General features: G+C 42.5%; 1 long non-coding RNA gene across 1 annotated transcript; it reads left to right on the top strand.

Moving 5' to 3' along the window:
* Positions 1-21,520: 21,520 nt before the first annotated feature.
* On the top strand, positions 21,521-25,369 carry LOC122561799. The gene is made up of 2 exons (XR_006315109.1): positions 21,521-22,166; positions 24,927-25,369. It is a non-coding gene; the product is annotated as an uncharacterized LOC122561799 (long non-coding RNA).
* The last annotated feature ends 1,324 nt before the right edge of the window (positions 25,370-26,693 follow it).

Here is a 26,693-nt window from a genome sequence, read left to right as displayed (position 1 = left end):
TGAATTGCCATGCCCTTATTGGCCATGCACATTGACCTTGACGTCAATATCGGGACTTGTGAAAATCTCCCTCCTGCAGCTCTCTGTCCTCTCCTACACTATATGGGATCCCACCATTTGATTTTGAATTGTCCTTTTTCACAATAATCATTTCCCAGTGAGCCAATCCAGTGAACTCCAAACCCAGACAAGTTTCCAACTTTTCCAAGACACCAACAGCTGCCCCCTGGTCTGTCCCCTGACCATTATGGCCAGAGGGCATGAAGAGAAATACCAGAGAGTATGAAGAGAAATACCAGAGAAAACTGTATTCTCTTCTTAATTTTAAAATTCAAATTTGACTTATTTTTAAAATGAACCTTGCTGAACTGATGAAATGGCCAGGGCTGACCACACCATTATATTTCCAGAGCTTCTGAAACCCCGAGCTTTCTACAGACAATCCAGCTGAAGCTGACACAGATGGGCCTGGACATGAGCTGGTTGCTACTAGTAAGCTGTGGACAAATAAGTAATAACTAAAACACGATGTGCCAATATGAGTTCTATTGTTTTTACAGTTACTGTTTCACCTCACAATGGAATCCCTCATGGGGAGGTAAAGCTATGCTGTTAGTTTTCATGATGGGTTATTAGCACCTGAAACGCTTTGTGACTGAAATTAGAGTTGGGTTGAATTGTTCAAATATACAGTCCCAGGATTCTAAGTCAGTTGCTGTTTGACTCTAGAGGGAGAGCAGCACTCCAGGCTGAGTTGGCAGCCCACCTCAGACCGTCTCATCTCTGTTTCCTAGTTGCTGGCTGAGGCGTGGCTGTGTGAATAGGCTATGGAGAGTGACTTTAGGAAATTGAGTAAGATGTCCTGCCCTCTCAACAGTGTGAGCAAGACATAGATGTTGACACAACATTAAAGTGATGGTAGTGACTGATAAAGAGTCTATTAATATGGGTTATTGCTCATTATCACCATTGTCATTACTTAACCTAGCCTCATTAATATGCAGTCTCCCATTCTCCCACCCACCAGATAGAATCTGGACATCGAGAATTCCCAGTGTGAAGTTCAGAGTGAGTACCTGGCAACTCCAGCTCGCCAGTTACTCCTTTGAACTTTTGTCAGTCAAGGGGAGCATCTGCTCACAGTCCAGGGGAATGCGATCAGTCATCTGCTTGGAGTGGTCTGGACAAATGTCTCACTACAAACCAGGGAGTGGGCCAGGTTTAATGCTGTAGGTCGAAGAAGGGCCTGTGCCCGAAACGTCGAATCTCCTGTTCCCTGGATGCTGCCTGACCTGCTGTGCTGTTCCAGCAATAAAGTTTCAACTTTGATCTCCAGCATCTGCAGACCTCACTTTCTCCTCCTTAATGCTGTAGGTCCTCTTGTTGGTGTGCTCCATGTCCCACTGTATGGAGAAGCATGTTAAACTGTTGTTTGAATGTGATGGCTCATGGCAAACATGATTGATATATCCAGCCAGAGCACTATGGTGTTGCTTTTGCCATGATGCAGCAGAAACGGAGGAAGAACAGACAAGGTGGCACAGTGGTTAGCACTGCTGCCTCACAGCGCCAGAGACCCGGGTTCAGTTCCCGCCGCAGGCAACTGCCTGTGTGAAGGGGTAAATGTAGAGGAGTCGGTGTGGGTGGGTTGCTCTTCAGAGGGTCGGTGTAGACTTGTTGGGCCTAAGGGCCTGTTTCCACACTGTAAGTAATCTAATCTTATCACATCAGGACCAGCAACAACCTCCAATGGATGCCCAAAAGTATTCCCAAAATAAGTTGCTGCTACAGGTACCTCACAATACACAGGAGGACCGGGGTGTATTGTCTGCGATGCCATTTCCATTGGAGGTGCAGTGTCAGTGCAAACTGAGAATTGCCCAGGACTCTGTCACTCTGATGTTGCCTGGAGCAAGACCTGTGATCTGAAGGAGTGGGTGGCCATTCCATTGCAATGGCCCTCAAGCTGACATAGAATCCCTACAGTGTGGAAATAGGCCCTTCAGCCCAAGGCCAATCCTCTGAAGAGTATCCCACTCAAACTCATTCCTCTACCTTTACCTCTGACAAATGTACCTAACCTACAATTCACCCTAACCTGTACATCTTTGGATTGTAGGAGGAAACCCAGGCAGACACTGGAAGAATGTGCAAACTTCACACAGATAGTCAACCGAGGCTGGAATTGAACCCGGGTCCCTGGCGCTGTGAGGCAGCAGTGCTAACCACTTAGCCACTGTGACATCTGCATTGACATTTTATCCATTTGACTCCTTCCAAGAAATCACTGGGGACCTCTGTGGGATCTCTCAATTGTCTCCCCACAAAAGTACCAAGGCTGTTACCAATGCTATTTACACCAGATCTCACTGCTTCTCCTCATTTCCCTGTGATATGGTCAGGTCTGCAGCCCATACAGTAGGTTTCAGTGACATAGCTGGCTTCCCCCAGGTACACGCTGTGACAGACCATCCATACATCGTGCTGAGAGGGCCATTTCATAGCAAATCAACAGAAAGGATTCATTCTCATCAATATACAAAGTGATATGTGATCATCAGTTCCTCTTAGAGGTTGACCTTGGTTACCTGCCATCTACCTTGATGCCTATATCTTATACTTCTGCTGTGTTTGAGAGTCCACTTTTAAGCATGGTTACTGGGGTCAAGGGCTACCATCATTGATGACTTTTATACAATTCATTGAGTGTGAGGAGTGTAGATACAATGCAGTCCATTCTTTGACCAGAACTATGGTGGAGCAGATATGGGCCTGCCGTAGGTGAGGGATCACTGCTTTGATCTGGTAGTGACTTTGCAGTGCTGTCTGGTCAGAGTGTGCTGCATCATCCTAGCATGCTGTGCCTCTGCATAACTGGAGCAGGCAAAGAGGAAATGTAATGGAGGCTGACAAGCTGGGACAGCAGGAAAAGTCTTCCAAAGAGAAGGAAATTCAGAAGGAGAAACATCACCCTCTGTATGATATAGCACAGCAGTCAGGAGCTACAAGCCAGGCAGATTTTCATTGAACTTGGTTCCAGTAGATGACAATTGGATGCAGTGATCATTCATTGAAAGTAAAATTGTTGATCTTCAACATGTAAACTATTTCTTTCTGTTCCAAGAGGCAAAGGCAGCTTCTGTTTGTTTGATTTGTGTTCCTTTTGGTGTCGGTGAATAAAAGATTTGAAGGTTTCCTTTATGCGATGGCCCATATTGAATAGCGAGATAATGCTCAGCTACGGATGGCGTTGGGAAAAGGGTACCTGTGACATTGAGGGAGTTATACGGTAGAATTTAGCCAAGGACAAGTGGCCTGGTCCCTACACAGTAATTGAGGTTGGAATATGCAGTTGCATGTGCACAACTGTGTTACCTAGTGCCATCAGAAGTATTGGTTTGTGGCTGCTGTACCACCATGTTGATAGTGAATGGCAATTCTGGACTGCCAATCCTTGACCAAGTGACCAAGGATATCACAGCAGTGCAAATACCTCTGACTATGGCAAGTGGGCGATTCAGGCTAGCATTGGAGAGGAGGGGCACCATAGTTAATGAGGCGAGTTTGGATTCAAGCCATGGACTGTCCACCTGCTCTGGGCAGGATTTGCTCAGCATGTCTGGCGCTACCAGTCAAGTGTCCCCAGCATCAATGACCCAACCTACAAGGCCAATGGGGTCCACCAGAAGATACGGTCCCTCCATCCTGCTGTCGACCCTGGGGCTTTACCAAGGCATCGCAGGTGGGAAGGAGAGAAGGAGGTGGCGTGGGTTACACATCCTGTAAATAATCATACATTTGAAATTACATGTTCATTTTTCATCATCAGCTGTGTGTGTTAATGTCTGCTTAGCTGCAGATACAATATTGAAACTACAGAGCTCTGCCATCTGTAACGCTGCATGATGTTGGATGGGTCAAGGGTGAATTGAGCAGCTCCTATAGGCGACAGGTACATGACAGGTGATTGCTACTTTGGCAACAAGGTCCATCTTTCCAGGTGGCAAAACATTGCTCATGCATCACAGTCTTTAGTGTGATGGATTCATCATGTTACACATGGTTGACACAATGGCTCAGCAGTTAGCATACTGCCTCACAGCGTCAGGGACCTGGGTTCAATTTGAGCATCGGATGACTGTCTATGTGGAGTTTGTACACTCTCCCCATGTCTAAATAGGTTTCCTCTGGGTGCTCCAGCTTCCTCTTGCAGGCCACAGTGATGTGCACACTGTAGGGATTTTAAAAAGAAATATGGTCAACAGTGTTTGGGATTTGAACTAGTCACAGCCATTTTCATTTCCATTGTTCACTTGCTATATTCAGCTCAACAGAAAGGAACAGTGGTCATTCCTAATTCATGAGCTTTAGGCTCAGCCTCTTAACATTGGTGAATACCCAAACATTAACCTATGGTTATGAGGTTCCCAAACTCCATGCTTAACCCATCTATTAAATCTGCCAAGTCTAAATGCCATTCCCCTGACACAAACATGCACAAACACACACACACACAGAGTAAACATGCCAGATCTAGTGCACTGACCATCTATCAGACCAGGGTGATGTCAGCAAGCACTAAAAGTGTGTGAGGATACCTGGGATGCACCTGATTCCAAACCATGAGCTTGGTGCCCATCCCCATGTGTAAAATTGCCTGGCAGTGTTGCAATGAGAGGTGCCAGTGCACTCCACAGTGCAGCATTGAAGTGCAAAAGCATTCTGTAAATGGAGTGGAGATGTCCATGACGATGGAGTGAGGCTGGTATGTATTGGATGCCAGTGCCCATGAAGGTGGGGTTCATGCAGTCACTGCTGTCCATGGCCTGAGATGGTGCTGCCAGGTGTCCAAGGTAGAGATTAGGAGGAGAAATGGTCAGCTGGAGCCACCAAATAACTGCCCTGACTTTCATGTAGGGAATTCTTAGCATTGAGTTTCTCACTGGCAGGTGAGAAAAATGGGAAATTGCATATCAATGAGATGAAATTAGGTGATTATGAGGGTGTGAATGAACAATAATCCATGCAAATAGGCCTCTCACTGCTCATTATTGAGAATCTCATCCTGCCATCCAACATTTGGTCAGAAAATGGGACTTTGTAATCTCAATGTCAGCAAAATCCTTTGCTGGACACCTCACTTGATCTTCCCAAATTTCTCGCCATGGCTCAGCAGCTGGGAAGATTCCATCCAACAATAGATACCTTCTGACTCGAGCATTCCTGTGACTGTAAGTGTCTCTATATGCTCTCAGAACAACCCAATCATAGTCCTTAACTCATATATAGTTAACCATACTTCACATGCAATGAAAACTACAAAATTTATACTGTCCTTTCCTGACATACTATGTTTATTTTAATCCAAAGCACTGCTCTCCTCTAGGGTTTTGAAAATTCTCTTGCTGCTTTTCAACTTAGTCTTCTTGATCATCATGCTATTTATTAGTTTAAAGACAATTACGTGTACAATATAGTTTTCTAGATCAATAGTAGAACTGGGTAAACAAAATAAGACTTGTTTAGTGAAAGATCAACCTTCGTCTCTGTTTACTTTTGGATAAATTACAAATCCATAACAATTGGTTCCCCTGAAAGCAAGCTGTGTTTTATTTCATCTTATCTTAATTTGGATGCTCCATGTGTTGCTCAGTTTATATTTATGATTTCTTAAGAATCTGATTGGAATTGTTCCGATATTCAAATTTATCACTGAGTACATAAGATTGGACATGAATCTGATTAGCATTTGTTGCTCATCCTTAATTGGTTTTGAGAAGAGATAAGGGGGCTGTCTCCTTGAAACACTGCAATCAAAATGGTGCTGTTCGAAGTTCCTGAGTTTTAATCCAGTAACCGTAAAGGAACAGTAATACAGTTCAAGTCAGGGCAATGTAACATTCAGAAGGAAACTCCCTGAGGTGAGGTGTTGTAATGTTTTAATAGTAGGTGATTATAAATGGAAAATTCCATGTTAATTAAATCTTGAGGCAGAACTTAGTAACTGACATCGGAGTAAACAAAAATAGAAGAATGCTAATTCCTATTAATTTAATTGAACACAAGTAAAAGGGAGAAATATTTGACATCATCAACCCCACTAAATGGGTGCAAATCAAAGGAGAAACTTACCAAAATCTGAAAGGATCTCCTGTGTACGATTTGCTCCTAAGATTTCATGGCTTCACATAGGGCAGCTTACCCGTCCAAAATACAGCTTTGGGCATTAACATTACACATTAATGTTAATACGCATTAACAGGCATAGTGCAGAAATAGGCTATTCTGATCATCAAGTCTGCACCAGCCCTCTGAACAGAATCCCAACTGGATCCACCCGATCCCCATAACCCCACATTTTCCATGGCTAATCCACCTAACTGCACATCCCTGAACATTACGGACAATTTAGAATGGCCAGACCATCTAACCTGCAAGTCTTTGGACTGTGGGAGGAAATAGGAGGACCTGGCAGAACCCTACACAGACACTGGGAGAACATGGAAACTTCACAGAGACAGTCACCCAAGGCTAGATTCAAACCCAGAGTTCCTGGTGCTGTGAGGCAGTGGTGCTGACCACTGTACCACCATGCCATCCATATAAAAGGTAAATTTTTCAGTTGCTTTTAGGCCAGAATTCATGGGTTGACTTTTACACAGGTAACATGTGTGAGTAATTAGCATACATATTTGATAGGACCCAAAAAAGGCTTGTAAAAATAAACCAGCAATGTTAAATTGTTCATCTTAATTATTATTCATAATCTGATTATTTGAATAGTTGGAATAAACAAAGCAAAGAGAAACGTTTTAAGCATTTCTTGCTGGTATACATTTTCATTACTAATTATACACATACCAAGAAATCAAATTGCTAACATCTCTAGGATCATACTTCAGTTCTTAAATTTTTTGGTTTTAGTCCCTGAAAATCTAAGGTTGATTTTTACATGAGGGATATCCAAAAGAATGTTTAGGCAAAAATCATAGAAGCGACTTTTACATGAGTTTGACTTTTACACAAGTATATACTGTACAGTACATGTATCAAAATAGCAGACTACATGTATCCATTGCATTATCTTTTGATTTTCTGATGCCCTTTATTAAAGTTTCTGCATGAACAGCTTAGTTTCTCCAAAGAGCAATTTGATACTGTTACACAGTATGTAACCCTGTTCACTGAATGTTCATTATGTAGTCCAGATATGTGAGGTGAGCCCAATTTGCCAGAATGCAAAGTAGAAAAGAGTGGCTAAAATAAATGGGAAGTTGTTTCATAGTTTAATGACGACCAGTGTGTTTTTGGGAAGCATATCTATCCTTTTGGTGTGATATCCTTTCTGATCAAAGTGGGCTAGGGGATATTCTGGTAGCGAGTTAATTGGTTCCCTGATTATCATAGATTCCCTACAGTACAGAAAGAAGCCATTCAGCCCATCGAGTCTGTAGGGATTCCATGATTCTGTTATGACGTAATTAAACCAAGCAATGCCAGTTTAACCTAGGATAGTGATGTGATATGTATAGTTCTGCCAAATGTGCCTGAATGACACCAAATCTGTATGTATCAGGGAAAATGGAACAGGTTGGGATTCTTTCTATTTGAGCTGAATTTAACAAAGCTCTGCTGGCAGTTTTGAAGGTGATGGGAATCTGTAAAATTGTACTAACTCTATCTGCCTGCTTCTGACCTGGCAGCCATTTTTTTGGGGATGAGGGAGTTGGTGAGTGAGGCTAAGTATGGCCGCCCTGCCCTTGCCCTGGTTGAGATGCTCCAGTGTCCAATTAATGAGTATTTAAGGCCATTTTCTCCCTAGCCATAGTGTTTACAGTGCTGGGAGGAGGGAGAAGACTGGTGGTTCAGCCCATTTAAGCCCAGGGCAGGAAGGTTATGGGTGGCAGGGTGGGGATGCCTCCACATGAGCTCAATTTCAATCAGGCCTGCCCACACCCACTCTGCCTTTTGTAATGGAGACCCCATCCACCCAGCTCCAGTACAGGGCCTGCACCTGAAGCTGTTGAGAGACATATCTCCACCCTTGGCTCTCTAAGACTTGTGTTGTTTGTGGGACATGTAGCTCTCACTCGATGTGGTGCTGCTGCACAGGGGTAGAAAGCTGCTAGCCTTCTGAAAAATAGACTGAGCAGGTTTTTAAAATTAGACACCCCACAAAACTTGAGTTCATCATTGTCACCAAAAACCAAACAAGAAGTTAAAGTAACTTCGGAATCTTGAGAATGCAAAACCCTTTACCACAGGGTGTGGTTGAGACAGAAAGCATAGATGCAGTTAAGGGGAAGCTGTTTGCAACTGTTGGAGAAAGGGATAGAAGTTTATGTTGATTATAAACAAAAATCGAAATTAGTGGAGAAACTCAGCAGGTCCTGTAGCATCTGTAGGAAGGAAGCAGAGTTAATGTTTTGCATTCAGTGACTCTTCGCCTGTTCTGGAGATTAACCGTGTTTTCTTCCCACAAATGCTGCCGGACTTGCTGAATTTTTCCTGCAATTCCTGTTTTTTTTTATTTTTTATTTCCAGCATCTTCAGTTCTTTCTTTCATGTTACATTGATTATGCTGAATGAGTTATGGATAGGTAGAGGTTTGAATGAGCACAACTGCTAGCTGTGGTTGAGTCGAATGATCTATTTCTGAGGTGTGTAATATTTGCTCTGACCCCAAAGACAACAGCTTTACTTTTCACATAATCACACCTTAGTTCATCTAGAGCTATCTGAACAATCTAACCATCTGAATCTACAACAACAAGTGTTTGGCCAAGAAGGCAAATGTGTCACCATGACAGCAAGAATAAAACCATTGTTGTCATATGAGAGTATTTAATTTCAGACTTCTGAACAGCTGAACAAGTCTGCTAATTTGGGAGGACAATGCATTTCACAGCAGAAGCAAAAATAAGTGCTAAATAAGAAAACTAAAGAAAATTCACACAGCATTTTAAAAATAATTCATGGGAAATGAGTGTTGTTGTAAGAGTGTGCTAGTTTATTAAACTATACAAGCTGTGCAAGATGAAGATTCTTGCTAACATCTTGTTTAATTGCAGGAAAGTACTGGCTCCTGCTCAAACTAATGTGCTAGGGAAAACCACTTCCTGCTCTACCAAGAAAAGTCTCTCACAATTAACAAGATATATTTTATCTTATATTAGCAATGCATAAACAAGTTACATCAATATGATTGATGTTATTGCAGAGACTTTGAAGAGAGCCAGGTTGTAAGCCGCACTCCTTTGAGATCTTGATCTGCACTGTCCATATCATTAGAGGGAGTAGTGCTAATGGCACCCCTTAATATTAACTTTTTCTGGCACTTTCAGAACCATATACAATACCTCACCCTCAAATTCTTTTCCTCAATATTAATATTATATAATTATGTCAATAATTACATTTCCTACTACTGGACTGCCCCCTATATCTTTAGGTGGAATTCTATAAGGGTCGGATGGGGAAGTGTCCTGAGCAAGTGAGTAGGTAACACAGAGGGCAGGCAGGGTAAGTGAGTAGCAGAGCATGAGGTTCAGTGAGAGCTGGGTACAGTCACAGGGACTGCATGAGGGTGAGGTATCAGAGAGGAGGTTATGGCACTTAGCTTTGTTAATTCCAAGGCTGGAACTAGTTGAGAGTGTTCTCATTGGGTGGGTTAAGCAGTAAATGAGGTGAGTTAGGTAAGATCTGACAAGATGCCATGTTTTTGGGATTCTTGAGGGGGAGGGAGTGTAGCCCCACGTTGTGGTCCACAGAGGCACCAATGACATAAGTAGAAAGAAAGGTGGGGATCTAAGGCAGAAATTCAGGGAGCTCTGGTGGAAGCTTAGAGCTGGAATAAACAGAGTTATTATTTGTTGCCCATGACACGTGCTAGTGAAGCTAGGAGCAGGAGAGCGCGGAGCTGAACACGGGACTGCAGGGATGGTGCAGGAGGGAGGGTTTTAGATTCTTGAATAATTGGAGCTCTTTCTGGGGAAGGTGGGACCTCTACAAATAGAATGGTCTTCACCTGAACCATAGGAGTACCAATATCCTGAGGGGGAGATATTTGCTAATGCTCTTCAGGGAGTTTAAACTAATGCAGCAGGGGGATGGGAACCTGGATTGTAGTTCCAGTGTACAGGAGGTTGAGGGTAGTGAGGTCAGGAATAGGGCACTGGCAATCAGGATGTTGGTTTGAAATGTGTGTACTTCAATGCCAGGAGTATCCAGAATAAAGTAGGTGAACTTGCAGCATGGGTTGGTACCTGGGATTTCAATGTTGTGTCCATTTCAGAGACATGGCTGGAGAAGGGACAGGAATGGTTGTTGCAGATTTCGGGATTTAGATGTTTCAGCAAGAACAGAGAAGATGGTAAAAGAGGTGGGGGTGTGGCATTGTTAATCAAGGGTAGTATTACAGCAGCTGAGATAATGTTTGAGAACTCATCCACTGAGGTAGTTTGGGCTGAGATTAGAAACAAAAATGGAGAGGTCACCCTGTTGGAAGTTTTCTATAGGCCTCCGAATTGTTTCAGGGAGAGGAGAGGATAGCAAAGATGATTCTTGATAGGAGCGAGAGTAACAGGGTAGTTGTTATGGGGGACTTTAACTTCACCAGTTTCCTCAGTTCCCCTCCCCCCACCTTACCCCAGTTCCAACCTTCCAGCTAGCACCATCCCCATGACCTGTCCTACCTGCCCACCTTCCTTTCAACCTGTCCACTCCATCCTCCTCTCTGACCTATCACCTTCATCACCACTCCATTCACCCATTGTACTCTTTGCTACCTTCCCCCACCCTCCTCTCTAACCTATCACCTCCATCCCCACCCCCATTCACCTATTGTACTCTATGCTACTTTCTCCCCATCCCCACCCCCTTCTCATTCATCTCTCCACCCTGCAGGCTTCCTGCCTCTATTCCTGATGAAGGGCTTTTGCCCAAAACGTCGATTTTTCTGCTCCTTGGATGCTGCCTGACCTGCTGTGCTTTTTCAGCACCACTCTAATTCAGACTGGGAATACTATAGTTCAAGTAGTTTAGATGGGTCAGTTTTTGTTCAATATGTGCAGGAGGGTTTTCTGACATAGTATGCAAACAAGCCAACAAGGGGCGATGCCATATTGGATTTGGTACTGGGGAATGAACCCGGCCAGGTGTTAGATTTGGAAGTAGCTGAGCACTTTGGCAATAGTGACCATAATTCGGTTATGTTTATAATAGCAATGGGCAAGGATAGGTATATACCGTAGGGAAAGAGGTATAACTGGGGACAAGGCAATTATGTTCCGATTATGCAAAATTTAGGGTGCATAGGATGGGGAAAGAAACTGCAGGGGATGGACACTCTTGAAATGTGGAGCTTATTCAAGGAACAGCTACTGTGGGTCCTTGATAAGTATATACTTATCAGGCATGGAGGTAGTTGTCAAGAGAGGGAGCCATGGTTTACTAAAGAAGTTGAAGCTCTTGTCAAGAGGCAGAGAAAGGCTTATGTAAGAATGAGGCATGAAGGCATGGTTAGGGGGCTTGAGAGTTATAAGTTATCCAGAAAAGATCTAAAGGCAGGACTAAGAAGAACCAGGAGGGGACATGAGACACTGTTGATAGATAGGACCATGGAAAATCCTAAGGCCTTCAATAGGTATATTAGGAATAAAAGAATGACTAGAGTAAGATTAGGGCCAATTAAGATTGTAGTGGAAAGTTGTGTGTGGAATATACGGACATAGGGGAAGCGCTTAATGAATACTTTTTGTCAGTATTCACATTGGAAAAGGGCAATGTTAGTGAGAACATGGAGATACAGACTAAAAGACAAGATGGATTGAGATTGACAAACAAGTGGTTTCCACGTATCTGTTAACCTTGTCCTTTTAGTGGAAGTTGCTGTCTAAAGGGTCTTGATGAATTTCTGCAGATAGTACACAATGCTGCTACTGATATTGGAAGGAATAAATGTCTAAGGATGTGCTGTCAAACAAATGGACTACTTTGTTCTAATTGGAATCAAGCTTCTTGTTTTGTTGGAGCTGTGGAGGAGGCTGGGATGCATCATCCATTTGGCACATTTGGCTAAAGTATGTTCATGGCAGCTACTACCCAATATGCATTGCTACTCATAATGCTGCCACCATCTTGTTCAATGGTAAGAAGCTACAGGGTTTGCTTGGGTCTAATGTGGTAGACAAAAAGCAATCCTGAGCTAACAAGAGTCTCTTGACATGAACAAGATATAGTTTGTTGCATATTAGCAACTAGTTACAGGTTACATGTTACAATGGACACTGTCACAGAGACTTGAGGAAGACGAAATATTAGGTCTCTTTCTTTCAAGATCCTAAACTGTTCTGCCCACAAGTTCATATGATATCATACGCCCTAGCAGAACTGAAGTCGACGAGAATCAGGGGACACCTGTCCACTGGTTGGGGTCATACCTGGTATGAAGGAAAATGGTTGTGTCTTTTGGAGATGAATCATTTCAGCCACGTATCAGCAACATTCAGTCTTAGGCTGATAAAGTGACAAGTAACAATATGAAAAAAAGACTATCCCGCCATCATTTCTTAACATTCAGTGTAATTACCACCACCTCACTAAATATATAAATAAATAAACAAACTATAAAGCTTAATGGGAGCTTTATAAAATGAGATACTGTGCACAAAAGAGGACAACATTTTGGATAAAGAGGTAGGTTTTAGGAAAAATTTCAAAGAGTGGACAGAGGAACAATAGGTGTTCTTGATCTATCAAATGCTGCTAGAAACCAAAATCAATTGAGCCCCTCAGGTAGGTGAGCTAAGAGATTGGTTCTTTGAATTAGCCAAGTTAAAATGGAATTGCTTTTGATCGGTGTGAATTTGCAGAAGAATTAACAAATTAACTAACAGTCTAATGTTAACTCCAATTCTTTCTCCACAAAGATTGCTAAGCTGCTGATTCTTTCCAGCATTTTCTGTCAAATTTGCAGCATCAACACTTTTGTTTTCTGCTAACTCACTCAGTTGTTATTTGTGAGACTCTCTCTACATGTTAATAATTTACCCAGATTTCCTGGGCCATTTGAAAGCAAAATGGCACGGGAAGCAATGAGGTCACAAGGCTGTACCTCGTACAGGGCTACTTTTCTATCAACCAAGTACAGTATCTGCCCAACCATAGCCCAATTGAGCAATTTACCTGGCAATTTAAGAGCCTCTTCCAATCTCCACTGGCAATTTATTTTCAGCTGGAAGACTTATTGTCATGTCGGGAGACTGTCTGGCACACCCCGCTGGCTTCCCAGTCCTACCATCTTTTGTAGGCACTCCTTGGCCCACGATGGAGATTCCCAGGTGTGAAGGACATCACTGCAGCATTAGTGCTGCCTGCCTCAAAAAGGCCCACACTCCAGTGGGACCTGCTATCTGGAGCCAATGCCACCAGATCCCACATTCCCTCTAGAAACATCATTCTGAGGTTGAGTCCCAGCAATGGCCACTGGTCCTGGTGGCACTGCTGATCTGTTGGTTATCTGATTGGGCTGACAGCTTGTGGAGTTGGGCTGCAGACCTTAATCAGACATCCGCTCAGCTACCATTTTGTTGGCTGACACATGTAAAATGGGATCCTGTGTTTGACTAAGAGAGTTCACCATCTTGATTGTGGCCCCAGAGGTGCAGCCTCCCCACCTGAAAAATCCTGGTCTTTGTTCATTGAGTGTAAAGTCTTTTCATTCAGTTGCACTCAAATCATACAGGTGTTGTAACCATGAGCTGGAATTTCTGTATGTTTGTAGTCAGTCAACTTGTCCTATTTTTTGTATCTATTCTGTTGTTTTCCAGTAGGTTTTAACAGATGGGCCTCCCTTGGCAAGGCTTGTCTGGCCTCAGCTGTAAGCTTTGTTTTCATGTTTGTTCTAACTTCACCTCTCTAAACATATTCAGGTGTAGATTTGGTTACATAATTAATAGAACAAAAATGAGTCTATTGTTTGCTCAGTGTACAGCTAAGGCATAGTGGCAGTTTCAAATCTATTATTCCACATTCCCCAAATAAATGAAATCCTAACTGCGACTCTACTTTCAAGGAGCTACGAACCTGCACTCCAAGGTCTCTTTGTTCAGCAACACTCCCTAGGACCTTACCATTAAGTTTATGTCCTGCTACGTTTTGCTTTCCCAAAATGCAGCACCTTGCATTTATCTGAATTAAACTCCATCTCCTTCTTTGCTGTGCACTACACCTTCAATTTTGGTATCATGTGCAAACTTACTAACTACACCTTCTATGTTCATATCCAAAACATTTATACAAATGACGAAAAGTAGTGGACCAGTATCGATCCTTGTGGCATTCCACTGGTCATAGGTCTCCAGTCTGAAAAACAACCCTCCATCACTACCCTCTGTCTTCTACCTTTGAGCCAGTTCTGTATCCAAATGGCTAGTTCTCCCTGTATTCCATGAGATCTAACCTTGCTTACCAGTCTCCCATGGGGAACCTTATCGAACACCTTACTGAAGTCCATATAGATCACGCCCACTGCTCTGCCCTCATCAATCCTCTTTGTTACTTTTTCAGAAAATTCAATCAAGTTTGCGAGACATGATTTCCCACTCACAAAGCCTTCAGAAATTAGACAAGAGTCCAGAGACAGGATATTCCTGTTAGAGTGAAAGGAAAGGCTGGTAAGTGTAGGGAATGCTGGAAGACTAAAGAAATTGAGGGTTTGGTTAAGAAAAAGAAGTAAGCATATGTCAGATATAGACAGCAGAGATTAATTGAATCCCTAGAGAATAAAAACAGTAGGAGCATACTTAAGAGGGAAAGCAGGAGGGCAAAAAGGGGACATGAGATAGCTTTGGCAAGTAGAGTTAAGGCGAATCCAAAAGGTTTTTACAAATACATTAAGGATAAAAGGATAACTAGGGAGAGAATAGGGCCCCTCAAAGATCAGCAAGGCAGACCTTGTGTGGAGTCGCAGGAGATGGGGGAGATACTAAACGAGTATTTTGCATCAGTGTTTACTGTGGAAAAGGACATGGAAGTTATAGAATGTGGGGAAATAGATGGTGACATCTTGAAAAATGTCCATATTACAGAAGGAAGTGTTGGATGTCTTGAAATGCTTAAAGGTGGATAGATCCCCAGGACCTGATTAGGTGTACCCTAGAACTCTGAGGGAAGCGATTGCTGGACTCCTTGCTGAGATATTTGTATCATCGATAATCACAGGAGAAGTGCATAAGACTAGAGGTTGGCTAACATGGTACCAATATTTAAGAAGGGTGGTAAGGCCAAGCCAGGAAACTATAGACTGATGAGCCTGATATCGGTGGTGGGCAAGTTGTTGGAGGGAATCCTGAGAAACAGGATTTACACATACTTGGAAAGGCAAGGACTGATTAGAGATAGTCAACATGGTTTTCCTTTATTGGTCAGAGCATTGAGTATAGGAGTTGGGAGGTCATGTTGCGGCTGCAGAGGACATTGGTTAAGCCATTTTTGGAATATTGTGTTCAATTCTGGTCTCCTTCCTAGTGGAAGGATGTTGTGAAATTTGAAAGGGATCAGAAAAGATTTTCAAGGATGTTGCCAGGGTTGGAGGATTTGAGCTATAGGGAGAGGCTGAATATTATTAGCAGTTACCAGAGACAGACCTGGATGAGCAATGTCAAAGGCTAAGGAGTGACCTCACAGATGTTTATAAAATCATGAGGGGCGTGCCTAGGATAAATAGACAAAGTCTTTACCCTGGGGTGACAGGGAAAGATATAAAACGGACCTAAGGGGCAACTTTTCCACGCAGAGGGTGGTGTGTGTATGGAATAAGCTGCTAGAGGAAGTGGTAGGGGCTGGAGGAACTGCAATATTTAAAAGGCATCTGGATGGGCATATGAATAGGAAGGGTTTAGTGTGATACTGGCAAACAGGACTAGATGAGGTTGGGATATCTGATTGGCATGGTTGAGTTAGACTGAAGGGTCTGTTTCTGTGATGTACATCTCTATGACTCTAAGTCTTGGCAGGTCCTAAAATTCCTTGTGGTTTACTGAAGCTAATCAATTATCTACTTCTTACATCTTGAAAAACAGGTTGCTCTACATGTTACATAAGGTCAATGCGTTGTTTGTGTCATTTTCAATGTCCAGGATTTAAAGTGGATCTCAGGTCCTGTGCCACCTCATTCAACTAACATTAGGTACATATTGGGGTTATTTTAATTTCGCATTGGGTGAAAAGTGACTGAGCATAAATAAGTCATCCAGTTTACACCTCAAGTAACATTTTGCTACAGGTGGCTGGTAATGACTATTTCTAATCTGAGAGAATCTACCCCCTAATACCAAAATCCTGGGGTTTAGAAACAAAACAGAAAGTGTTGGAGCAACTCAGCAGGTCTGGTCGCATTGTGCAGAGAAAACCAGAGTTAATGTTTAAAGTCCCCCAGTTCTGTCAAAGGGTCACTCTACTTGAAACATTAACTTGTCTCCAAAGATGCTGCTGGACCTGCTGATTTTTCTAGTAAGTAGTGATTGTAACAAGGTCAGCCAGGTGGACCTCATAGAATATGTGTTCCCTCATTGGGACTATTGTTCCAATCAGGGAGCCCTGACTGACAGATATAAACAGGAGTGTCTTCCCCTCCAACTCTATTTTGATTTAATCTCTGCCCTCCCCTTCACTGTTTGATCACACAGCAATGCCTTTTGTGAAGGGCAGTGCTTGTCACTGGCCACCCGGGTGTTTTCCTATCTTCCTGGTGGTGGAAATTGAATAAAGATTGGAAAAAAAAAATAATAAAAAAAATAAACAGGAGTGTCTTCCCCTCCAACTCTATTTTGATTTAATCTCTGCCCTCCCCTTCACTGTTTGATCACACAGCAATGCCTTTTGTGAAGGGCAGTGCTTGTCACTGGCCATTCGGGTGTTTTCCTATCTTCCTGGTGGTGGAAATTGAATAAAGATTCATGCACCTTGTGTCTCTCACTGTGTCTCTCACCTGCACACACACACCATGGGTGCTGGGGAAAAAATAAGCACTACCGCAGTTAGGCAGTAATGTGGGGGTTTAAAAAAAAAGACAAAGAAAAAAAAACAGGAGTGTTGACTTGGTGATGGGATACTGGCCTCTGTGGAGTTATTCCAGAGAATAAATAAATAAATAAATAAACAGGAGTGTCAGAGATTCTGTTCATTCTGAGAGCTGGCTCTGAGCAAGCTGGACCAGCATCAAGTACTCTGCATGTGTAAATAAACGAATGACTTGGTGATGGATACCAGCCTTCGTGGAGTTACTTCTGTTTTCATTTCAAATCTGCAGCATCTACAGTTCAATGTTTTATAATCCTGGAGATTGGCAGTGACCAGAAACGGACCTGGACTAGTAACACAAATGCATAGCAATAAGTGCAGGTCAGAGGCTGGGAATTCGGTGATATGTAACTCAATTCCTGACTCTCCAAAGCTTGTTTTGTATCTACAAGACACAAATCAAAAGCATAACACAATACAGTCCAATGGCAGGATGACAGCAGCTCCAATTTCAAAAAGCTTCACACCATCCAGGATAATGCAGTACATTTGATTACCAATTGGTTGTGGAAAATTGAACAATCAAAGGGAGGAGGCAGTTAGGAACGCCATCCCATTCTCCCAATTCCTTCGTCTCCGCCGCATCTGCTCCCAGGAGGACCAGTTCAAATTGGTTGTGGAAAATTGAACAATCAAAGGGAGGAGGCAGTTAGGAAAACATCCCAATCCTCATGGAGCCCAGCACATCAGTGCAAAACACAAAACAGGTGCTTTCGCAACAGCCAGAAATGCCCTAGTGGGTGAAGTATTTCTGACTTAATCCTCCTGAGATCCCTATTATCACGGCAGACATTGTTCCGATGATGTCAAAAAATAGTTGAAGTCACTGCAACAGTAAAAGCTGTGAGCCACAATAGTATTCCATGTAAAATGTTAGAGACTTGTACTCCTAAACTTGTTTCACTCCATGTCACACAGTTCCAGTAAAGCTACAGCATTGACACCTACTTATCAAAGTGGAATATTGACCAGATGTCCTCTCCACAAAACCCATTTTCGCCCGCTGCTCTATTTTCAATCACAAAAAGACGGAAGGGATATCCACAATCTTGTATCATAAAGAAAGAGTAGCAAGGAAAAGAAAGAAATTGAAAGGAGCTGAAAAATCCAAATCATCAACATGAAAATAAGTTATCATTAGTGGCAGTTCAGAGGACATTCACAAGATTTATTCTGGGTTTGGATGGGTTTCCTTATGAGAGAATTTGAGCAAGTTGGGTTGTACTTGTTGGAGTTTTAAAAAATGAGAAGACACCTTATTAAAATATGCAAGATTCCTAGGAGGCTTGTTAAAGTAGACGCTGAGAAGTTGCTTCACCATGTTGGAAAATCCAGCACCAGAGGGCAAATCTTAGGATAGTAAACCGTTGGAATCCTTGACCACACAGGGCTGTTGAGCTCATTTCAGAGAGCAATTAAAAGTCATCTACATTGCTGTGGATCTGGAGTCACATGTACGCCACCCCAGGAAGAATCTTGGTTTGAGACAAAAAAACTGCAGATGCTGGAATCCAAGCCTTCTTCAGGACTGGGGGTGGGTGTAGGGGGAGCTGCAGGTAAAGGGGGAGGTGGGGGTAGCATGCTGAAGTAGGGAAAGGTGAAGACAGACTCTGTCTTAATTATGTTGTGGGGGGTGGTTTAGAGCGGTCGAACAGGGAATGGATGGGGTGCGACAGAGGGCTGTCTGGATGACAGAGGGGGGAAAAGCACCCTACAGCCAGAAGGATTCAACATTGAGTTCTCCAAATTCAAATAACCTCCCTCCCCATCCCCTGACTTCCTTCCCAGCCGCTCCCTCTCCTTTCCACAGCTCCCTGCCACCAACCGGATTCATTCCTCCCTTTGGCCAACCAGGTCGTACCCCCTAACTGTCTTCACCCATCCTCACTTCACCGCCCTGCCCCTGCTTCCCCTTTATCTGCAGCTCCCCCGCATTAATGAAGAAGGGTCACAGCCGAAACATCAACCTCTGCGCCTCCTGATGCTGCCTGGCTTGCTGTGTTCTTCCAGCCTCCTGCCTGTCTACTTTGTGCACCAGGTAAGAATGGTAGATTTATTTCCCTAAACGGCATAAATAAACCAGATGAGTTTTTAACTGAATTAGCAAAAGGAGAGTAACAAGATTGCCTTTAAGCTAAGTTTTAATTCCAGATTTCAATACACCTTTCTCAGAATGTTAGACTTGGTCGCTGGATTACTGCTCCTCGGATGCTGCCTGAACTGCTGTGCACTTCCAGCACCACTAATCCAGAATCTGGTTTCCAGCATCTGCAGTCATTGTTTTTACCTACTCTGGATTACTAGTCCAGTGACATTACCACTATGCCACTGTCTCCCCTACATTAGGGCAACCAAACTCCCTGATGGCTCTATTATTTTGACTTTTTCTGAAAATATGCACAGATTTACTCATCATTCTTTTGAGATTATTGATATAAACACTGAAATGTAACAGCTTTTTTTCTGTCCCTTAATTCTAGCCAAATTCATGCAGCCTTTGATCTCTCTCTAGTCTGTCATCCATCTTTGAATATGTAACAAAATTCTTGATTAGTGTTCCCATATGTCATTTCTCCTGTAGATTTTCCCTTGCCTCTCCCTCATAAATATATAACAACCAAGAACGGCTGGAAATGAGCTATGAGACAGGCAAGTTATTTTATAATATTTTTATACAACACTTCAAGACGTGTCTGTCAAAATTCCACACAAACAGATTTTGGGCATTTTTCAAAAGGGCAAGGAAATAGATTTCTTGTTTGCTTCTGGCCTCTGACTGACTTTAACACTCAGAACATATAACCCTCATTAACATCACAAAGGGACACAGAGTAAACTGAAGCTATCAAAGGGGTATTGGCTCATGAACTGAAAAAGAAATTATTGCAGGATCACTGGATAAGGCAACAGAATTGCACTGGCCAGCACAGATGACAGGCTACACGGTCTGCTTCTTTGCTGTAGCCTTTTTTCTATTTAATTGAATATTTAATTGCCATTCCTGCAAATGTTGAAACCTAATCTCTGCTAGAGCACAACGTCATGTTGCAAATTGTGCCTGCAGCAAATTTTCACCGTTCATTGCATAGTACTTAGCTATGAAGAGAGGCTAGATAAGATTGAGTGTTTCTTTGGGACAGAGGAGATTGACAGGGGACCTAAAGGTGCTGAAGATTATGAAGGTCATGGAAAAAGGTGGATAGAAAGCTACATTTCCCCTTAGTTGAAGGGCCAAAACAATGGGGCATATTTTTATGGTGAAAGGCAGGTTTGGAGGAGAGTTAGAGCTTTTTCTTACCTTGAAGCTGGAAGGTAACTGGAATGCACTGCCTGGGAGAATAGTAGAGGCAGGTAATCACACAGCTTGAATTAGCTCTTTAAATACCATTGAATCCAAGGCTCAGGTCCAAGTGCTGGAAAGTGGGACTAGTGTAGATTTAGTATAGTTTTGGTTGTACAGGCTTGATCGTCTGAAGTGTATCTTCTATACTTGTGAATCCAAAGATATTCCAACAAGTTGTTAGTTTGCTGCACTATGTTTTTTTTTCATCTATTCCTATTCTTTCTACTCTATTCTTAATTCAATTCGTGTTTATCCCTCTTACTCAGTTTTCAAAGCATCTTTTCTCTCCTTGTTGCTGATGTGTTCTGGTTTCTGCTTGCCATCTTTTTTTTAAGATAGTTTTGATTCACAGAATCCCTACGGTGTGTAAGCAGGCCATCTGCCCATGAATTCCACACTGAGCTTCCAAAGAGCATCCCACCCTCCTACCCTATAACCCTGCATCTCCTGTGGCCAAATCACCCCAACCTGCACATCTTTGGATTGTGGGAGGAAACTGGAGCACCTGGAGAAAACCCAAGGAGACTTAAGGAAAATGTGCAATCTCCACACACATGGTTACCTGAGGGAGGAATCAAACCCAGGTCCCTGTTGCTGTGAGGCAGCAATGCTAACCACTGAGCAACCATGATGCTCAAATGAATTAATCTGTTATGATACACACTTTAGAGCAAATGGGACCAGCACCTAGGGCTACCTAGCTCAGAGGTAGTGACAGAGCCACTGCACTATAAGATACTCACCTCCTTTTCTCTTTTTTTTTGTTCACAGATTCCAATAAATACCTCTGGACAGTTTTTTTTAAAATCACCCGTCTTATAATTAAACGATCTCCGTGTTTTCAAAAAGCAGTGAAAGAAATGGTAGCTGGACCTAGTCATTTATCAAGCTAACCTTGTTCTACATTAAAGAGAAAATAAATTATATGCTCTTTCCACTTTTTTCTCCATGTGTCATTACGTCCCTACTGCAAATTGCACTGCAAACAACTTTTACATCTTTTCATCAGCAAAATATACTTGGCTCAAAGTTTTGAAAAGGAGTGGAAGCTTACTTGTGTCATATTCTGATGTGCCAACCTTTTGAATTTACTTTCATCAAAAGTGGGCGATGTGCAAAATTACCAGCCAATTGAATCAGATTGGCTTCTTACCAGGACGGTGGTGTGATAAAGCTGGTAGGATTATCGGACGTTACAATGAACTCTTCAAATTCTCAAATTTAATGCTGGAAGATATTAGGAAGCAATATACCAATGCTGGTATTGTTTACTCATGGCATCACCCTTGTCCTAGCTCTCTCTGCAATTCCTCCAGCTTACCAACCCTCCACGATTTCTGCACCTTTCCAGTTCTGGACTCCCACCCCGACCATCTCAATTTGGGACCTGCAACAAATGCTGGTCTTGACAGCCATGCTCATTTCATAAAAGAGTTAAAATAATCTCTGAAATTCGCTCCATAAAGAACTCTGTTCCTGTGTCGTAAATTGATACGTTTCTAATTCAAAGAGACTATATAAATGAAAGTAATTTGTTGTTGTCCCACTTCTCATGTTACTCGGTAATTCAGGAAGTGAAGACAGAGGCGGGAGTTTCCCAGCTCTCAGTGATTGGATTAGCGAGCCGCATAAAAGGCCACTTTCGGGGTTGTTTGTCCTTTTTGGTGGTGGGCATCTTCTCGTTCACGGGGAGGAGACGATGGCTCCTGCATATCTCTCTCTCTTCCCCCCCTCCAAAAGGGTAAGAGCACCATTTCATTGAGTTCTTCTTGCAAAAGCGTCTCCGACTCAGATTTTCTTTGGTCCTCAGTCTGTTTGTTTTATGCAGGGGATAGAATTTCCATTGACTTTCTTCCGGAACTTCTGGGTGTGGTGGGGTGAACTCACTTTGAAGGGAAGCCTGAAGAAATCATCTGGAATAGACATTACACCACTTGTCTAGAGTTTGTTTACCAGTTTGCTTCCCCACGTTTTGTATTCTGAGAGAGAAAACAACACAGTAGAAATCAGGAACAGGCTATTCAAGACTCAAGCCTATTCTCCATCCAGTTAGTGTTAATAATCAGTATCCAACATTGACCTCTACCCCCGGATATCCTTATTCAGCTGGTCTCTCTTGTGTGTCTCTTTTTTGTTAAAAATCACACAACACCAGGTTATAGTCCAACAGGTTTAATTGGAAGCACACTAGCTTTCGGAGCGATGCTCCTTCATCAGGTGATAGTGGAGGGCTCGATCGTAACAGCACATCGAGCCCTCCACTATCACCTGAAGAAGGAGCGTCGCTCCGAAAGCTGGTGCTTCCAATTAAACCTGTTGGACTATAACCTGGTGTTGTGTAATTTTTTAACTTTGTACACCCCAGTCCAACACCGGCATCTCCAAATCATCTCTTTTGTGCCTCTTTCCATCCTCCTCCTCCTTTCTCTTGCTCTCTTTCACTTCATTTGACGAAGGAGCACAGCTCTGAAAGCTTTGGTGTTGTGACTTCTGACTTTGTCCACCCCCTGTCCAATACCAGCATCTCCACATCATATCTTTCCTGTCAAGTTTATCACTTGTTTGTCTCACTTCCCCTTTTTGTGTCTGCCACTACCACTCCGCATCTTGTCTGTATACCTCTTTCTGCCTCTTTGCAAGCAATCAATTGGATTGTTTTACCTGCTAGTTTGGCCTACATTGGCATTAGCCTCTCTTGGTTCCATGTCACAATTTAAATTATCTGTCTCTGTTCATGTACTCATTTTAAACAGTGTACCTTGTAGACTAGTTTCCAGTAGCCAGGTTCTGTCTAATTAGAGTGTAGAAAGGGATCCAAGATCAGGATGACTATATTCTCCTACTTGCCATTGTATTTGCTTCATGACTGAAGAAAAACTGCTCTGCCCAAGTCACAAGAAATTACGAAGTTGAGAATGCAGTCCAGTCCATGAAAGCCAACTTTCCTTCTATTGACTCCATCTACACTTTCCCTGTTTCAGGAAAGCAGTCAACATAATCAAAGACCAGTCCTATCCTGGTTATACTCTCTTCCACCCTCTTTCGTTGGGGCAGAAAATTCAAAAGTTTGAAAACCTGTACCAATAAATTTAAGAACAGCTTTTTTTCCTGCTGTTTTCAAGCTTATGAACAGACCTCTCATTAGAATTGATCTTTGTCTGCACCTTCTCTTTAGCTGTAACTCTATTCTGCAAACTGAAAATCCATCAAAATTGAATCATGGCTCTCTATAGTTTCCTTATCCTGAATGTCCAAACCCTGTGAGGGACAACTGAGGTACACACTGGTGTCGAGTTGCCAGTCACCTCTGATTCCCCTGGAGTTTACATTACGTACACTCCCAACATTTTGTTGGGGAAGGACATATGTTTTAAAAATAAGATAAAATATATTTAACTGTACGGGCAGTCAAATTATAGGTCTCTTGATAAATTCTCCAGTTTTGTTTGGACAAATTCCTTGTGTGGATATTAATTTCAGGAAACCTTTTTTACACTTCAATAAATTTAAAAATGAGGCTTTTAAAAAATGGTTCTGACTGTCCCTTGCTTGAAGTCCGAAATGGTCACAACCATCACTTGTGATCTACACCAGGTACATTACCCATAATTTATTCATTCATGGAATATAGTGGAGGGGGTCGTTAGGGCCGACTGCCTGCCCTTCTTCCGCCGTTACGTTAGGGCCTGGGTGTTCTTGGAGAAGGAGCTCGCGGTGTCCACCAGCACCCTGGAGTTGTTCAGGGAGAGGTGGGTGCCGCAGGGAGTGGAGTGCATTATTTCTCCCTCCAACTCTATTTTGATTTAGTCCCTACCCTCCCCTTCACTGTGTTGATCACATAGCATCGCCCTTTGATGTGAAGGGCAGTGCTTGTCACTGGGCACTCGGGTGTTTTCCTATCTTCCTGGTGGTGGAAATTGAATAAAGATTCCTGCACTTTTGTCTCTCACTGTGTCTCACACCTGCACGCACACACCATGGGTGCTGGGGGAAAAAATAAGCACTACTGCAGTTAGGCGGTAGTGTGGGGGTTAATAAAAAATAAGAAAAAATAAATAAACAGGTGTGAGCATTGCCCTTTGCTATAAAAAAAAGAAAAAAATATAAAATGACCCTTAAAATTAGTGATTTGGAGAATATTAGAATTGATCAGGGATGAGAATAGCAACTATGGGATTTCTGGGAATGAAATGGGAAACTTAAGGCTTTGGTTACGCTTGAGATTGGAGATCATTAGGAATAATGCAGACAAATGATTGCACTATTCAGAGGTGCAATCACACCTTTATTAAACAGAATGGTGAACAAACATCTGTCGATGAGTAGACAAAGGCTAACTAGTTGTGATGTAAGGAAGAATAAATTTATTGGAGCTTGAGGCATTAATGTAAAACCTATCCCGTTCTTGTTTGACAGCTTATCCATGGCCTGTGGAAAATGCAAATTTAACAGACTGCATCATATTTTATGATAATATGATATTGATCTCACTTCTTGGCAGGAGGAGAGGAGAGTTCCTGTCCAAGGCAGGGACACTAGTGTGTCAGCACACTAGTGCGCAGAACAGTGAAATGGAGACTGATCGAATAGATCTGGAAAGTGAAAGTATTGAAGACAAGAAATGGAAGGCACTGAGAAGTTATCTCTTCTGTTGCCTTTGATGCCTCTGATCGAAGAGAATGGACTGAAAGAGAACTTTGAACTTACAAGCAACATAATAAACCAACGTATGACCTACGCAAGGAGTAAAAACAGAAATAACTTTTAAAGAATAAAATGAAGCGCAACTTTGAGCATAAACACGTGAAATGTATGAAATATTTTAAATTTATTTCTTATTTATTTTCTTTGCTTTTGGTTGACTGCGTTGCTTGGTTAGCTGAGATGGGGAGCGCTCAGCAGGGAAAATACAGCTCCCAATAAATAAAGCAAATTTAAAAAAAAGTTTTTATTGAAAAGCTTTTTAAAACCTTTTACAAAACATTTATATATGAAAGAATAACACCATCAAAACAGAAAAAAAGTACAAAGAACAAGGCCATAGTGTAGTACCGTTGTTAATAAACAACCCACAATTCTACCAAAACAAACATATCTGCTTAACTAAAACTAAACTACAAACATATTAAATAACTACTAGCTTAATCTACATTCAAATAACTTAATATCTCGCTCATCACATCTCCACTGAGGCTCCCATCCACAGTACCCATATTCTTTTCCTTCCAGTCTCCTCCTCCTGGGGCCCCACAGGCACCCATAAAGATTCTCACGGGCCCTGACTAATATTGCAACAAGTTGGCTTCAATATAATTTAAAAAGGGCTGCCACATCCTATAAAATTTATGTTTTGTGGTGATCTTGAGGGAGATGCTCCATCACCAGCCTATGCCACCCCATAAGACCTGGTGGCTTTTCCGACGTCCGTTTCACTGGAATGTTCTTCCTCGCACAGTAGGTAAGAATGTTACACAATCTCTTCTCGTGTTCCCCCAGAGAGGGCAAACTTGGCAACCCCAAAAGAAGAAATACCGGATCCATATTAATTTCAATCCCCAGGATGTCCTTTAGCACCCTTACTATAGCACTCCAGTATCTCTGGATCTTACAACGTGACCAATAACAATGTGCGAGAGTGCCTATATTAATTTTACATTCGGGATATTCTGGTGATACTCCTTCTTAAACTTAGCTAGCCTCTCTGGTGCCATATGTGCGCTGTGCAAGATCTTCAATTGCAAGGCCTGTGCTCTGTTACATCCTGAAATTTTCCTTACATGCCCCCAAATGTCTTCCCATATCTCCGGTGAAATGTCCTCTCGTAACGCTCGGTTCCACGCCTTACAAAGTCCTTCCATAACCCCCAGAGCATGACTTTTCTGTAAATGATATAAAGTACTAAGTGAAAGAGGACCCATACACCAAAGTATCCTTTTCTCTGCAACTGATTTATAACATTGGGCCAAGAGTGTGGTCTTCCTCTGTATATAGTCCCTGATCTGAAAGTATTGGAAAAGGTCCTTATTGGACAATCCATATTTCTGACTTAACTGACTAAATGACATTAGGACCTCTCCCTCGAATAAGTCTCCCAAACATAGAGTTCCTTTGTTCTCCCATGTCTTAAAACCGGAATCCATTGCCCCAGGTTTAAATCCTTGGGCTCCTACCAATGGGGTAAATGGTGAAGTCTTAGACCAATTGCCCTCGTCTTGCCTCATTATCCTCCAGGTTTTTACCATATTTAAGATAATTGGACTTTTACACT

The sequence above is a fragment of the Chiloscyllium plagiosum genome, chromosome 23, assembly GCF_004010195.1.
Source record: "Chiloscyllium plagiosum isolate BGI_BamShark_2017 chromosome 23, ASM401019v2, whole genome shotgun sequence".
Classification (NCBI taxonomy): Eukaryota; Metazoa; Chordata; class Chondrichthyes; order Orectolobiformes; family Hemiscylliidae; genus Chiloscyllium; species Chiloscyllium plagiosum.
The sequence above is the reverse complement of the archived record's forward strand: the minus strand, read 5'-3'. Positions and strand labels throughout refer to the sequence as shown.